Below are 15064 nucleotides of genomic sequence, written 5' to 3' on the forward strand. Positions count from 1 at the left end.
GGTGTATCAATATGTTTATCAATATGCATAGATCTAAGCAATTGTGTATCGCATGTCCCACTCTTTGATACGTATTTTTTATATTCTGTATGACTTCCCTTCCAACATACTCATAGGAAATGTGAAAACACACTACACTAAGCAACCTTTTTGCAATATACAAAAAAATATAATGCATATTTGACAGCTCATTGCGATGCCAACGAATTAGCTATTTTCCCTAATATAAAGAAAACGTCATTTTACCTATTTTAATTTTTATTAATATTATCACCTATTTCACCATATTATCATAATAACGAGGTTTTTAAGGTTGATTATTATAAGTTACCATCTTCTAAAATTTTCCAGCCCTCTGTCTAACTTTAAAGTGTAAGTTGGCCTATGAGATTGTCTAGCCAAAGTTCCAATACATTGATGATTCAGAGAGGGCATCATTACAGATGGTAATCTGTTATGTAATCAGTAGGAAGGATGCTGGTAGAGAAACATGTACTGGTAGAACTTCAGGAATGCTCCCTCAAGGGAATTATCATGGTAGAGTATCAATATCTTATCTTAACTGTAACACATTTTATGAGCTGAATCATTATGAATGCCTTATGAGAGTTAGAACCATCTCTACAGCGTTATAGTCTCCTCTAGTTTAAGTTTTATTAATCATGTAGTCAGATTTATTAATTCTTTTTTGATTATTTCCATTTAAATTAATAAATAAAATGATTTTAAATATTATCAGGCTGCTTGCTCATAGTGGTAACCTTTTCATCTCAAGCATGTAAACTAAAAATAAATAACCATTATTGAGAATAGTAATTTTTACTATTATATTATATTATTACAATATTATTATTACTATTATTATATTATTACTATTATAATATTTAACTATTATTGCGTAAATACTAAAAATAACAATATTGCTGCTGCTAATATCCTTTATATTAATGATAAGATTATTTTAATTAGTATGTTACTATTGCATATTCCTTTTAGTACTTTTTAAAATAATCCTCACGCTTAACATAAATCTGAGTATTATGTTTTTTATTATATTATATGGTATTGTCTTATAATTAATTTATGCTATAGTATACTGTATTATATTTATCATACCATATTATGTTAAATCATTTTATACCATATGACACTATATTGTATTTTATAATATTATATTAAGTTAAATTGTAGTGGTTTTTATTATGCTATACAGACAGTTCCTTACTTACGAACATTCGCGTTACAAACAACGGTACATATGAACAGGTCTGCGCGTAGGCACTACTCAGAAACACCACCCAGCATCCACCTTTCTCTGCCAAGTTCGTCGCCGTGCATAAGTGCGTGAACTTATCTCCGGTGCGCAAAGAAATTTTTTATTTTTACTGTATGTATTGTAAAGGGATTTGCCGGCCTTTACTTGGCACGATCTAGACTACTAAATAAAGAGAAGAGAGTGCGTGTGGTTTCATTCAGCTTTTTATTAGCGAAAGAAATTTCACTAGCCGAGGAGCGTACGGCTATCTGCTCTGCTCAACTAAGTGAGCGCACTCCTTTATATACAATAATATCAACCGTTCCAGCTAACGGCATACGGTAAGAACACCGGCTAAAAAGGTGAATAAATAGGACCGCTCGTGCTTTGGTATGGCAACAATATAAGTGACGATAAGTGATAGTGTTATGACGGGATATCAGATATAACAATAGCATAACAAGTGAAACAACGATATAATAAAAGGACAACATATACAAAAAATAAGACAACAACGATAAGTGATAGCATAATGATTAAAACAACAATATAATAAAAAGGACAAGACATACAATAAATAAGAATGCAGTGTCATGGCTTGGCGTCCACCAAAGTATTATCTTCATTTTATTAAATTTTTTTTCAGTACAAACCAATACAGGTTACTTATACAAGCCTTAAACATACTTATATAAACCTTCAATATACTTATATAGGCCTAAAACATAAATTATAATACAAAATATAGCACTGAAGAACTTACGAACAAATTCACCTTACAAACAATTGTTCGGAATGTAACTCGTTCGTAGGTTGGGAACCGTCTGTATTTTGGTTTATCACATTATATTTTATTATAGCACAATATAACAAATTATATCATATTATCTTATATTAGTACACTTGCCAGCCTCGTGCAATGTGAGAGATCGCCATGAGTAGTCAGTACAAACATAAGTTTTCCATAGATTGGCATGGTAACCAAAGGGTTTAGCAGCAATGTGCTGGCTTGACACTGAGTTCAATTCCCATGCAGGGCAATCTTTTTTCTTAACACTCTTAGCATGGCTTTAGATAGATGGTCACTTCTCTTATTATTGTAAAAATTATAATAGTATGCTGGCAGACCCTTGCAAGATCATTCTGTGTAATAGCTATACGTACAGATATTCTTCTATTTGGAACCTGATTGTGTGCCTGTTTGCAAAACGGCATATTCGAGGTATTGGCAATTTTTTCCTAAAGCTCTAGGCAGGTGAACTGTTGGTCATGGCTCGTATTATAATAAACATTATATTTTGCATTAAAACAATTTATATGTATCCAAACCTCTCTTCCACTGTTTAGAAATAAATTTGTTAGGGAACAAAGGCTATTTGTGACTCGTGCACCAAGAAAGGCAATGTTGATAATTGCTAAAAAGTGAGCGTTGATTGGTTGAATAGAGAGCCTATGGCTCACTATAACAGGCTAATCATAATGACACACGAAGAGCTGTTGACACTTCCATTGTGTTGCCATCGACTACAATGCTAAGGATTCTGGTTGGGGTGTTTTTACTCACATCAGGTACAGACACATTTGTTTATTAATCTGAATGTTTGAAGAACTTCATAATTTCAAGTTAATTTTAAAAACGTTTGTGCTTTGTATGTAGAAGTTGAATGATCGCTATGCAATAACATTATATTATTTAGCAGTAGAATTCTGTTTTCAGCATTTATGATGTCTCAGCTATAAGCTTTGCTAAGCTTTATAGTTTGGCCGAGCTATAAAGCTTGTGTCCAAGCTTTATAGCAATAAAATGATCAATGCATTACTATAGCTACATATATAGTATAGTATTTTATACGAGCTAACATTATACTGTAGCTATTTAAAATACTATAATACATTAAAACAATGCTATAAAATCAATCAATCAATGTTAAATTAATCAATCAAGTGTTATATCTATTAGATTTTGTTTCTTTTGAAAATGCAAAAAAATTCTGTTTTCAACAATTATTATGCCTCAGCTGTAAAACTTTGCCAAGCTTTGATGAAAGGTTTTGTTATATCAATTAAATGTTTTTTGCTCGAAATACGCTAACAAATACACAAATGTAAAAACGGTTCAGAACTTTCCTTTGTAATGTTAACCACTTAAGCTTAAAAATTGGCTGAGCACAAGCATTTGCTCCTAGAAATTTAGTTCGACATAAGAAAATGAAGAAGCACAACACAGAACATTTGTTTTGAACTCTTGATAAATCATCAACCTAGAATAGGATAAGTTCCACTAACCTCTTCTAACTCTCGAGTTATTTATAATACTCTACACTTTGTAGAGCGTAGAGTGCTGTTAGCAGCAGGTCTGACTACTTATCTGTTAAATATAAAACTACTAAGGGAATGCCCGGCTATGCACGGGTAATAAGAATGTTTTGCACAGAAAATTTACTTTTAACCAACATATACAATGTGTATCATTTTAGCTTCTAAATTAAGGTGTATGTTTATTTTGGTATACTCTGTTTATTTCTGTGTAGTTCATACTGTAATGGCTGCAGTGCTTACTACAGCTCTATACTGATTGCAATAGTCTTGCAATAGTTTAAGAGTTTTTCTTCAAAATTCCGCAAGCTGAAATGTTAAGCGTGAAGCCATGAAAGTTTGGCAGCCATAGCAAGTATGTGCACAATTGATTCTATAGTATATATAGCGTATAACAGTATAGTGGATTAGATAAATGCTCGTTTACAAGACTAGAAGTTTGGAGTTCATATCCAGTTTTCCAATTAATAAAAGTTTGCTGTTACAGTAATACTTCAACTTACGAGTGTTCCAACGTACGAGAAACTTGAGATACGAGCCAGCTTTTAAGCAAGTTTTAGCACTAACATACGAGCCATTTTTGAGATACGAGCACGTGAGTCAGTTGCCAAGTATGCCGGAGGTGTTTTATGACAACAGCATCAATCTGTATTTTTCGCCTGGACAGGTTATACTTTTGTACCACGTTTTTGTGCGTGCTTTTCAGTGCAGAATTATGTGAATTAAAAGTACTGTGCGTAGACCGAAAGTTTGCCAGTAAAATGAAAAATAATGCAAAAAAAGCAAATTATAACAATTGATATTAAACGGAAAATTATTGAGAAATATGCGAAATGTGTATGCATGATTGAGCTAGCTCAGCAATAATTATGACAAAAATACATCCACAATTATCAAACAGAAGGATTGTATTCAGGTCATTTAGCTCGCAAAAGGACTAACCGTAGTTTCTAAACGGCGCAGCGATCTTCGCCACCGCTGATGGAGAGACCGCTCAGACATTGGATAAAAGATAAACAATTGGCCGGTGACAGTGTAACTGAAACTACGCTATTTGAAAAGGCCGTTGCTATCTATCAAAACTATAAAAATATTCGGACAAGTTGGCTAGTGGTCGTGCATTAAACCTTTGTGACGACACAAAGGTTCGTCCTAATCGCAACATGTGGAAAGGGCGACAAAGGCAAACGTCCTTAGATAGGTTTATCTTAAAACGGCCAGCTAGTCGTGAAAGCGAAACAAAGGAAAAATTAGCTAACTAGCGAGAAACTTCAACTATGAAAGCCGAAGAAATTTTAATTACGTTAAGTTAAAAATGAAAGTTTGCTTTTAGATTTGCTTCCAAGTTTGTCTTTTAAGGCTTTGATAAAATCCAAATTTATCAGTCAACTGTTGTAATGAAGGATAACTTATATATCTCTCTCTGGCAAATGCTAGCGTTAGCCGCTATTGTATGTATTTTTACATTTTAATTTAACACATTTCCTTGCATTATTTTTATTTGTTGCTTTTTGAAAGCAAGTGGTAAGTTAGGAAAATAACCAACATGTTCTTTCTGCTACAATATCTTGTTTTGAGTGTTTTATTTGCACTTTTCAGAGTTTGGAAACCAATAAATATATATTTAATTGTTCTATTTATAAATAAATTGCACCAACATGCGAGTAAATTGACATACGAGCTCATTCTCGGAACGCATTAAGCTCTAAGTTGAAGTATGACTGTATAGCTGGAAAAATGAATGGAAAGACAAACAGATGAACACAAAGATTTATATACCCTAAGAAACTTATATTTTGCTAGTATTTAGTTTCGTGAGTAGTATACAGAGTAAAATTTTGCTGCAACTTAATTTCGCAGTTCTGATGAGTGCGAAAAAATAGTGATGTGAAAATAAATGCAGCGGAACAAACATAATTATATTTCTCAGGTTCAATTAACCGTTAAAAAAAAATTCAATTTGGGACTAGTTTGTAATTGTGAACCGCAGGTAGAATGGTGTGGGCGAGATCAAAAATGCAATTTGATCGCTCGCTGCCATTTGTTTCTTGGACTATCAATGAACAAAGCTATTTAATTTTGCGTTTTCGCTCGTTTGTTATGATAGTTTAGTTTCGCGCATGAAATTTTCGCGAGAGGATGACTCCGCGAAAATGCGAAAGTTAGATGAGGCGAATACATAAGTGTCCTAGGGTATATAGAGTATGATATATACTGTATACACATTTATAATGGCTGCATGTTATGATAAACTTTGCTGATAAGTTTTTATAAAACAATTCTAACAAATATAGCCAAAGATGACTTTGTGAGACCATCTCCTATTCAAGGTATAGCCACCTAATGCAAAATCATTGTAGGTTTTGCATATCCTCAGAGCCTCTTCCAAATCTATCAGATAGTCTAAAAATACCAGAGGTGTAAATAATTTATGCACAAACCTAATCTTTAAACAGGAAGTAGTAAGTTTTTGCTAGGCAATGTACCTTATATTGGACTGGCTGAAGAAGGCTCCTGTGCAGTTAGTCGGCCATCTTTATTGTGAAGCGCTATGACTACTACACTGTTTTGTTGTTTTCTCTAATCTATATATATATATTATATATAAAGTATTGCAATTGCATATTATTGCAATACAGATTAGTCTCTTATAACATATACCTCCTGTAATATAAATTTCAGATAACGTAAAACATCTATGTAAAGTTTTTGCTTCGTACAACGTAAATAATTCCATATAACGTAAAGTGTGCAGTTGGACCAGTTTTCAAATTTGATTTAAATGTTAATCTATCTCACTTCACTTGCAAAAGAAAGAACAGCGTATAGCGTTATATCTATTATAGCTGTATATAAAGTACAACTTCCATGACCTTCTAGCTCATCGTGATAGATTGTCAGATGTACCAATAAAACATAGAATAGGTAGCTGGGCAACTGTTCATAAGTACCAAAAGGCGATCGATTGGTGTAGGTCTTACAGTGTCGGTACACAAATCTGAATGTTATGAGTTGGAGTATTGTCAAAAGTTATCTTTTATACTAACCTTGACCCCTGGGTACAAAATGATGACAAAAAAGTATCGCTTTTTTGTAGTGAAATTATTTTGTTGTTTTGCTTTATTGTAGATGTATAAAATATTGGTTATTAGTTTTACTTTGCTGAATAAACTTTGCTGTTTAGAAGAAAAAAACAAATCGTTGTAAATAAATGTCGATGGTGTACGCTTTCCATTAACATAATTATTGTAAAACTATCTTAATCATGGTCTATAAAATCAGTGAGATTGATCAGAAAAAGGAGAAAAGTTGGTCGATACAAACCAATAATACTGCAGTTATGGTACAGCCAGCAAAGTAAAAAGGTTAAGTCAAACTTTTCTCTTTGTATGGTCAAAAGAGTGAGTTTAAAAAAATCTTGGAACAAATGAGGCAATTTACATGTATTTTACCATTCTTATAACCGTAAAATCTTTATAGTCTCCTAGAACAGATTATTTGCGTTGTAGGAGCGCCTACTGTATTAGAATTTCAATTGTATACCGGCAGTGTTAACTGTATTACAAACTGTACTGCAATACTATTGCAATAAAGTTGAAATACGATTGCAATGATTTGAAATACATTTGCAAGACAACTGCAATATAATTGTAACACATTTAATACAATTTCTCACTTATACCCTGATTGCATACACCTTGGTGTTGGGAACCTAAAATAGCCCGAGTGAAACTGTGGATGCTTACTTTAGTGGTTCGAGCTCTCTTATTGGTGCAGCTGCTCAACTTTGCCCAAAATCCAAAGATAACTGGTTGCTGATATATATTTTATGACTATTAAACCGGTAGGTGTGGTGACGCAGTGGATTTATCTTGGATGCTGGAAAGATACGGATGAACGCGCATTGGAATGGAGCCAAGGACCGGCTGGAAGCAACACCGTCAAGAGTTGTGTGGACACTTGTAACCAGAAAGGTAGCTCATCTTTCTACAGCCCACATATCTTTGTTCTGGCTATTGGTCAAATTCAAGCTTTAGCCAGTTTTAAAATCTGAGTTGTGAACCGATTTTAAATTTAGCAAAAGTAGGTTACAAGTATTTTTTAATTTTTATACATAAATTATTTATAATAGACATAATAAATTATAATTATTATTAATAATTTAATTATTAATAATAGTAATTAAGTAATTTATTAATAAAATTTTTTAATTAATTAATAATTATTAATAATTTAGTTATTAATAATAACCAAATAAATAATGATACTCATAATAATTATTATTTATATCATTTAGCGATTTTAAAGATTTCTTTCATTTCAATACAAATTGTTTTTACAACAAAGATCCATGAGCGCGCTCACTGAAGACAATAATGCATGCAAAGATGCATTTTAGATTTTCCAATTAGATAACCTGCAGCACTCGTGTAAATTTTCAACGCAACTTGCTAAACTGCCTTTTATGACCACAATCCTTGAATGTGTCTGGGCAATTGCTCTTAACTTATGAAAAAGTAGGTCTTTGATGTTTTAATCAAAAATTCTTTGTATTTGATTAACATATAATATACAATACGTTAATCAAATGTTTATGATGACCAAAAAGCACGAAGGATATGCGTGTGAAGTTTAGACATAATCAGCCAAAAATGTGGAAATGCATATCCCTTATACAGACTAACAGACAGACTTATATTTACATATCAGGCTTATGAGCTAGATCACCTTACAAGCCTGTACAGCTGGTTGTAAAACTACCAGTTTTTTATGCTAATGTTTTGTGGTAGCACAACTCCGCATGATTGATTCACAATCACACGAATGTTTCTGAAATTTTTACAATTATGTTATTTATTAACACACGCTTTATCTTACCTAAAAACTCAGCATGTTTCATAAAAGTTAACCTCAATTACGGTTTGATTTGTTCTGACACTAATTTTGATTTATTGACCTTGAAAAAATGTGGAAATTCTTAGCATTTACGCAGACTAACAGACAGACACACAAGTAAGATTTATTATTAGAGACTATGTTTTAATGTTTTATTTCTTTACTTTTTATGACTTTTCTCTTTGCTTTTTATAATATATATAATATTTAAAACTATTTGAACACATAAATTGCGCTCCTAATCTTTATAAAACACCAGATACAACTCCCAAAGAGAAGTATCAGGTAGTAATAAATATTATTTTATATAATTAGTTTTTCTGCTGATACTGCAGTAAAAAGTATAATTAAAAATCATTTCGCTAACAAGTTCATTAATTTATTTAAATTTTTTACAATATATAATGTGAGATTGAATATATCAGCAAGGTTTAATGATTTTGTTTAAATAAGATTAAACTACAAAATGAGATTTATTTTTGTATCAAATATATTTAGAGTCAAACTTATCAAAGAATATTAAAACATAGAGTTAAAAAAATTTAGAGAGTTGAGCTGATCTGCGAAACACCAACTAAACAATTTTTTTATTTTAAAAGTTTCCGGATAAAAAGTCTAACTGAAATATCTGATGTGATTTATATCTCTGTGCTGCACCACAGTATCGTCCAACCACCAGCAAGACACCACACTTCAAGGCATGTGTCTCAAGACCAACTTGAGCAGTAGGAATTTATTTTTACTCATGGATTAATAGTGTCAGTATATAAGAGGGGACTGACATGCTAATTTAATTATTTATATAGTGTTTGTCTGTTTTCTGTCTGCCATTTGTCAGTCGTATGTCCAATTAGAGTTATAAAGTTTTAGAAAAAAAGTCCAATTCATACTAGATTTGAACTCAGAACCTTCAGTTCTGCGGACAAGCGTGCTAACTACTACACTAAACTGTCCTTATATATCTTATACCTATCCTTAACTAAAATCTATTGATTTGGCACTGTTTTCCTGCATTGCATCGGTTTGGCATAACAGAGTTGTAGCAACACTTTCTCTTCTAACTGTGATTGCAGGTTACAATTTAAGTATGTACTCTTCATTATTAATTAATATTACTTTTTGCGTTTAATTTTCTTTTGAAAGTTTTTTAAAAGTCATTTACTCGTTATTTATTTTCAATTTGTCTTTTTCAAATTTGTTGTTTTAATTTACATGCCTTCAATTTCTTGGTCAAATTTACTTTCCAACTCAACAAATCCTAAGGTCAATCACCGAAAATTGTAAAAACTAAAAAGTGTTCACGCAATAATATATTATATTACGACAACCACAAATTATCACAACCATATATTATATGGTTGTATGCTGCGTTATTTTGACTAGGTATTGCCGTAGGAGACTTAGTAGGAATTTTTTCTCCATTTGGTCAAACAAAGTGCCCTTATGCGCTTCACTGCTTCAATGAGACATTTAATTCTGTCATCTCATTTTTACGCTTGTATCAGTACAGTTGCACAAAATTTTGATTGATGGAGTCAGCTGCAACAGTATCCTTTTTTATACACACTTCTACGTAGTCATTGTTAGTATTAGCTTAACATATTCATAATTTTTTTTCTCAGTTCAGTTGTATCAGTATCAAACCATTTTTCATTGTAATCGTAGCAAAACAGATCATATTTAGTCATTACTTGCTAATTAATTTACATTTAAATTCCTTTACTGGTGACTTATTTTTTCTCTCAATTTATTGCAACTGCACAAAACACTTTTCTCGTGTTATGAAGTTTTAAAAGGTAAATGTTGTATACATGTACGTTAAATAAAAATAAGTTTTTTGTGCAAAAACTTTTTTATTACCTGGTCAACGCCGAGAATTCATCTAGTCTTTACACAATAAGAGTCACATTCAACCTGAAGTCAGGATAGAAGCAAATGAGACAAAAAGGTTGCATCACATGAGAATCAAATCTATGTACATATCTAAAGCCAAGCGTGCTACCACTGAGCCTCTCAACCACCTTTCCACATCTAGGAATAATTGTGTACATAGTTATTACATTATGTATGATGATTTTTCACAGTACATAGGACTGTCAGCATACTATTCCTTTACATTGCTATTCTTTACATAATTTAAGTGAAAGCTACAAATATCATTTTACATTATTTGTTTTCACAATTGTGTTTTGCAGAGTTATGAATAATTTTCAACTTGTTTTTAGTAATATAAAATCACTATGCATTTTTAAAGACACTTTATACATCTTTTATTTATTATAATTTAAATAAATGAAGAATACTATTGAATTAAAAAGTGATAGCTAGTTTTTGAGCGTTCTCTGTTTTTAATTTTTCAATCAATAGGATTACAAGTATAAATATTTTTGAACATTGTTACCCCAACTTTGTTGAAAATGTTATATATTACGAATAAAATATATAAAATGAATATATATCAAGCGATGAGATAATGACTATATACTATTTTTAATGTTTTAAAATTTAACAGCTGTGTATTCTAAATTTGATAAGCCTTAAATATTAATAGTTTTAAACGATTAAAATTTCACGCAGATCTGGTGAGCTAACAAATATCCATGGCCAACAAGCATCATGATCGAATGTTTAAAATGTTTTTGAAAAATTTTGAATATTGCTTCATAACTATAGGCATCCACAAATTACTTTTATAAATAGTAGATTATTGAAACTTTCGAAACCACATTAGAAAAGTTTTAGAGTTTGAGTACTGTTTTATATGTAACCAAGATAATTTTGCATGCAAATATTCCATATTAAAATCAAATTGAAAAAAATTAGTTTTACAATTTAAGCACTATTTGTCATCTGACCAAGCTGATTATTTATGCAAATATTCTATATCAAAGTGAAACTTTAAAACAAATTTAGTTTTAAAATTTAAGCCACATTTTATTTTTGACCAAGCTAACTTTATATACAAAATTTAATATTTTAGATCAGAAATGTTTAAATCCATTATATAATTCTAATCCGAAAATTTAGGTTCATACATGACCTTAATCCCCAACAGAATTTTGTAGGCTTTAATTATGCTGGGCTGGAAGGAACTTATTGCTATTGTGGAGACAACTACCAAAAATTTGGAGTTGGTAACGAATCTGAATGTAGTCAGGAATGTAAAGGAAATAATTCTGAAATTTGTGGTGGTACTTGGAGACTCTCGGTCTATGGGCCCGCTTACCAGGAGACCCCCAAACTGAATACCTCCGCCTCCCTCTCTTCAGAAAAAACGTCTACAATGCAATATTTACCAGCAGCTTCTGATATTAGCAAGACAAATGCTCAGCCGACCAAAGATATAGTAACTACATTTTCGACACTTGTGACAACAGCAGAAAACTCCATGACAATGGATATGAATACTAAACTACACGAAATTCGTTGGGCAACTACTTTGAGACCAATAAGCATTCACAATTCAACAACACCAACAAGTAATTTACCTCTGACTACAACTACAACCACCGGAATAAGAAATAGGACAAACACTGCTGAGATAAACACTCCTACCACAAACTCAGATTGGAGTTTTGAAGGTAAGTGAAAGTTGGTAGAAAATCAACTGTTTTGTTAAGATTTTAAAAAGATTTTATTGGTAATACATTTTTCGCCAGTTTCTTAGAAAGTTTTAAAAAATGAACTCGCACAAGGTTTTAACAGAGTTAATTCGGAAGTATTGATATTTTTTTATAATTTGCAATATTTTTTGATGTTTGAGGTGATCCGACTGCCAGGATGTTTTAAAATTAAATTGGCAAAATTTGATTGCGTTTGAAACACTCAGAAGGAAAATATGTGCACAATGATGTCACTAGTTGCTATCATTGATATCAGTTAATGCGTCCAAGTTGAAGAATTCCTCATCTCTATTCTGTCGCTCTCTGCAATTGTAGACATCATAATCGCACTTTGCTTTAATCTGAGGGTTTTAACTGTGATCAAGTTTTGTCAATTTTAATCTTGAAACATCCTGGCAGTCAAATCACCTCAAACATCAAAAACAATCACAAATGATAGGAAAATACAAATACTTTCTGATAAAACCTACTAAAATCTTCTTGTGCAAGTTCATCTGCAAGTAGATTTAATAAAGGCCCATACAACATAGATAATTATTTCAGGGAAAGTTTATGTTAATGCTCGTTAAGTTAATGACCTCCAACGGTTTAAACGTGAGTATTTTAACTAATGTAATGAATTTCATAACGATCGCTTATTGCTTGGGTATCATAGCCTAAAGGTCCAAACACACTAGACGATTTTATCGCGTGCGTGATAAGGATGGTGGAGTTATCGCTGGCTTGTGCCTTGAGTGATTCACCGGCAAACGATTTAGTAGGCGCGCTCACAAACTGCCAATAAAATTCCGTATCATCAGTTTCTTCGGAGTTGTTAATAAATTTATGTCGATATGGCACCTTCTAGGCAACGGCGTAAACAACTTCCGCTTTCGTTATTAGGCCTATCTCACATTCACGGATTGTACACGACAAGAATACATAGGACAACACAGTTCTTGTATTTTTAACAGTAATATTTCACGGTTTTTATATATATTTTTTGTATAGCAGTTTTTTTTGTATTTGATATATTAAACATTTACTTTTCTCAAGACGGTCAACCTACGCAACGGTTGACTCCAAATGTTGATTTTCAACTGGGCTTTTTGTAATTTTTGTGTGTTATGTCTTACAAGACTTGGAGCGTTTTTATTAAATTTATGATCATAAATTTAAATCATCAGTTTGCTCTGATGATTTTTCAGTCATAACAAAATAGCAAAATTTTGCTGCTGTACATAGGTGAACATCAATAAGAAATAATTACCTGCCATAAAATTGCACTCTGGGAAAAACCAACCAATCGAAATTACTCACAAATATAGATGGCGATATACGGATATATGTTGTACACAAATATGGGATGTAAGTAAAATGGCAGTCAAAAATTACCAATTGTCGTAATGGGGTTGATAATATTTACTACAATAAGAGTCGTGTTCCTTCGTTTGTTCAAAGACATGCTAGGATGCTAGGAGGGTTATGACAAAGATTACACCGCACAGGAATCAATGCTTGATAGTCATATGCCAACTGCACCACTCAATCACCTTTTTACATCTAAGAATAATTTTGCACATATTTATTACATGGGTTCACCGAGCTACCAATGTACCAGTAAAAATAATAGCAATAATTACAGCAAAACAACAAAAGTACTAAAAAGTAGCAAGAATAAGGAGGAAAAGTGATAATCTTGCAAAATCAGCTACTGTTTATTGCACTGGACTTACGCACATACTGTCAACAAAGTAAAAATATGTCTAAAAAATACGATTTATTTACCTGTATAACTCATTTGATTATATATACAAAATTTAAACCATAATTTCGGAAAACCTGAAACAAGTTATTGTTCAACCTGTCTAATAATAATATTAAAAATTTATAAAATAAGAAAAATGGAAAGAAAATGATATTTTATTTCAATTTTAGGTTAGGTGATTCTTTGAGTGAATTGAATTGAATGAAATCAATTCAATTTGTTTAGGTGATTAGTATCAATGTGTTTTATTGATGTTTTGTTTATGTTTGTTTGATTTGGACATATTGTTACTGCTAAAAAGTCAAGTGCCCACATAAGTACTAACTCTAGTTGGAGCCAGATAAATATAGAAGTTACTATAGTAGACCAACATGTTTGGCTAGCGGTATTAATACAATATAATATATGAGTTTGTAAGAGGTTTACTGATGCTATATGGAGGCATGTTACATATTTTACATTGCTACTGGTCTAGATGCCAGCATAATTCTGTTACAACATGCCTGCTTATTACGACACCCAGCATTTTTGCATCTAAAGGCTAATTCACACTGTATTATTGTTGTCCTTTTGGTGTTTATCATAGACTATGTGTGCCGTGAACCGATGGCACCGACAAAGAAATGGGCATATGTCAGAAAGGTTTGCAGCTGTCAAACTTATCTACCAGTTTGCTGAGTATCGACATCAGCCTGTACAATGTGTACCATCTTAGCAATAATTCGCTGTCGTGAATAGCTTTATTTATATATTTCTGTTAGTGATAAAAGCTGCCGGACTAGTATTTGATTCGAGAACCTGGTTTAAAAAGGTTCATTTGAGAAAAATTAAAAAGAAAAGCGAAGTAAACAACAACGTGTGTTTATAATAGTGTGGACATTGTTATCACAGACGATCATCGAAGTATTTTGGCATAATCACCGAGACATGATGATCTAGTGCAGGGGTGCTCAACCTTTTCATAGTGAGGGCCAATATGAAAAATTATCTGTAGGCAGGAGGCCGAGATTACATCTACATAAGTTAGGTCAAAGTTGCTATACTCCTTGTTTGTACACAGAGTTCCGTGAACTGATTAATTAAGATTTACAGTGCTATTTACAGTCAACTTTATTTAGGTTAGTAAAATAAATTGTACAACTAAAGTAAATGAGATATACATGTACAGGTACATAAATTGAACATTTCATGGACAGTTACAAACACTAAAACATGTAATTAGATATT

This window comes from Watersipora subatra, chromosome 6 (assembly GCF_963576615.1).
Source record: "Watersipora subatra chromosome 6, tzWatSuba1.1, whole genome shotgun sequence".
Taxonomy (NCBI): Eukaryota; Metazoa; Bryozoa; class Gymnolaemata; order Cheilostomatida; family Watersiporidae; genus Watersipora; species Watersipora subatra.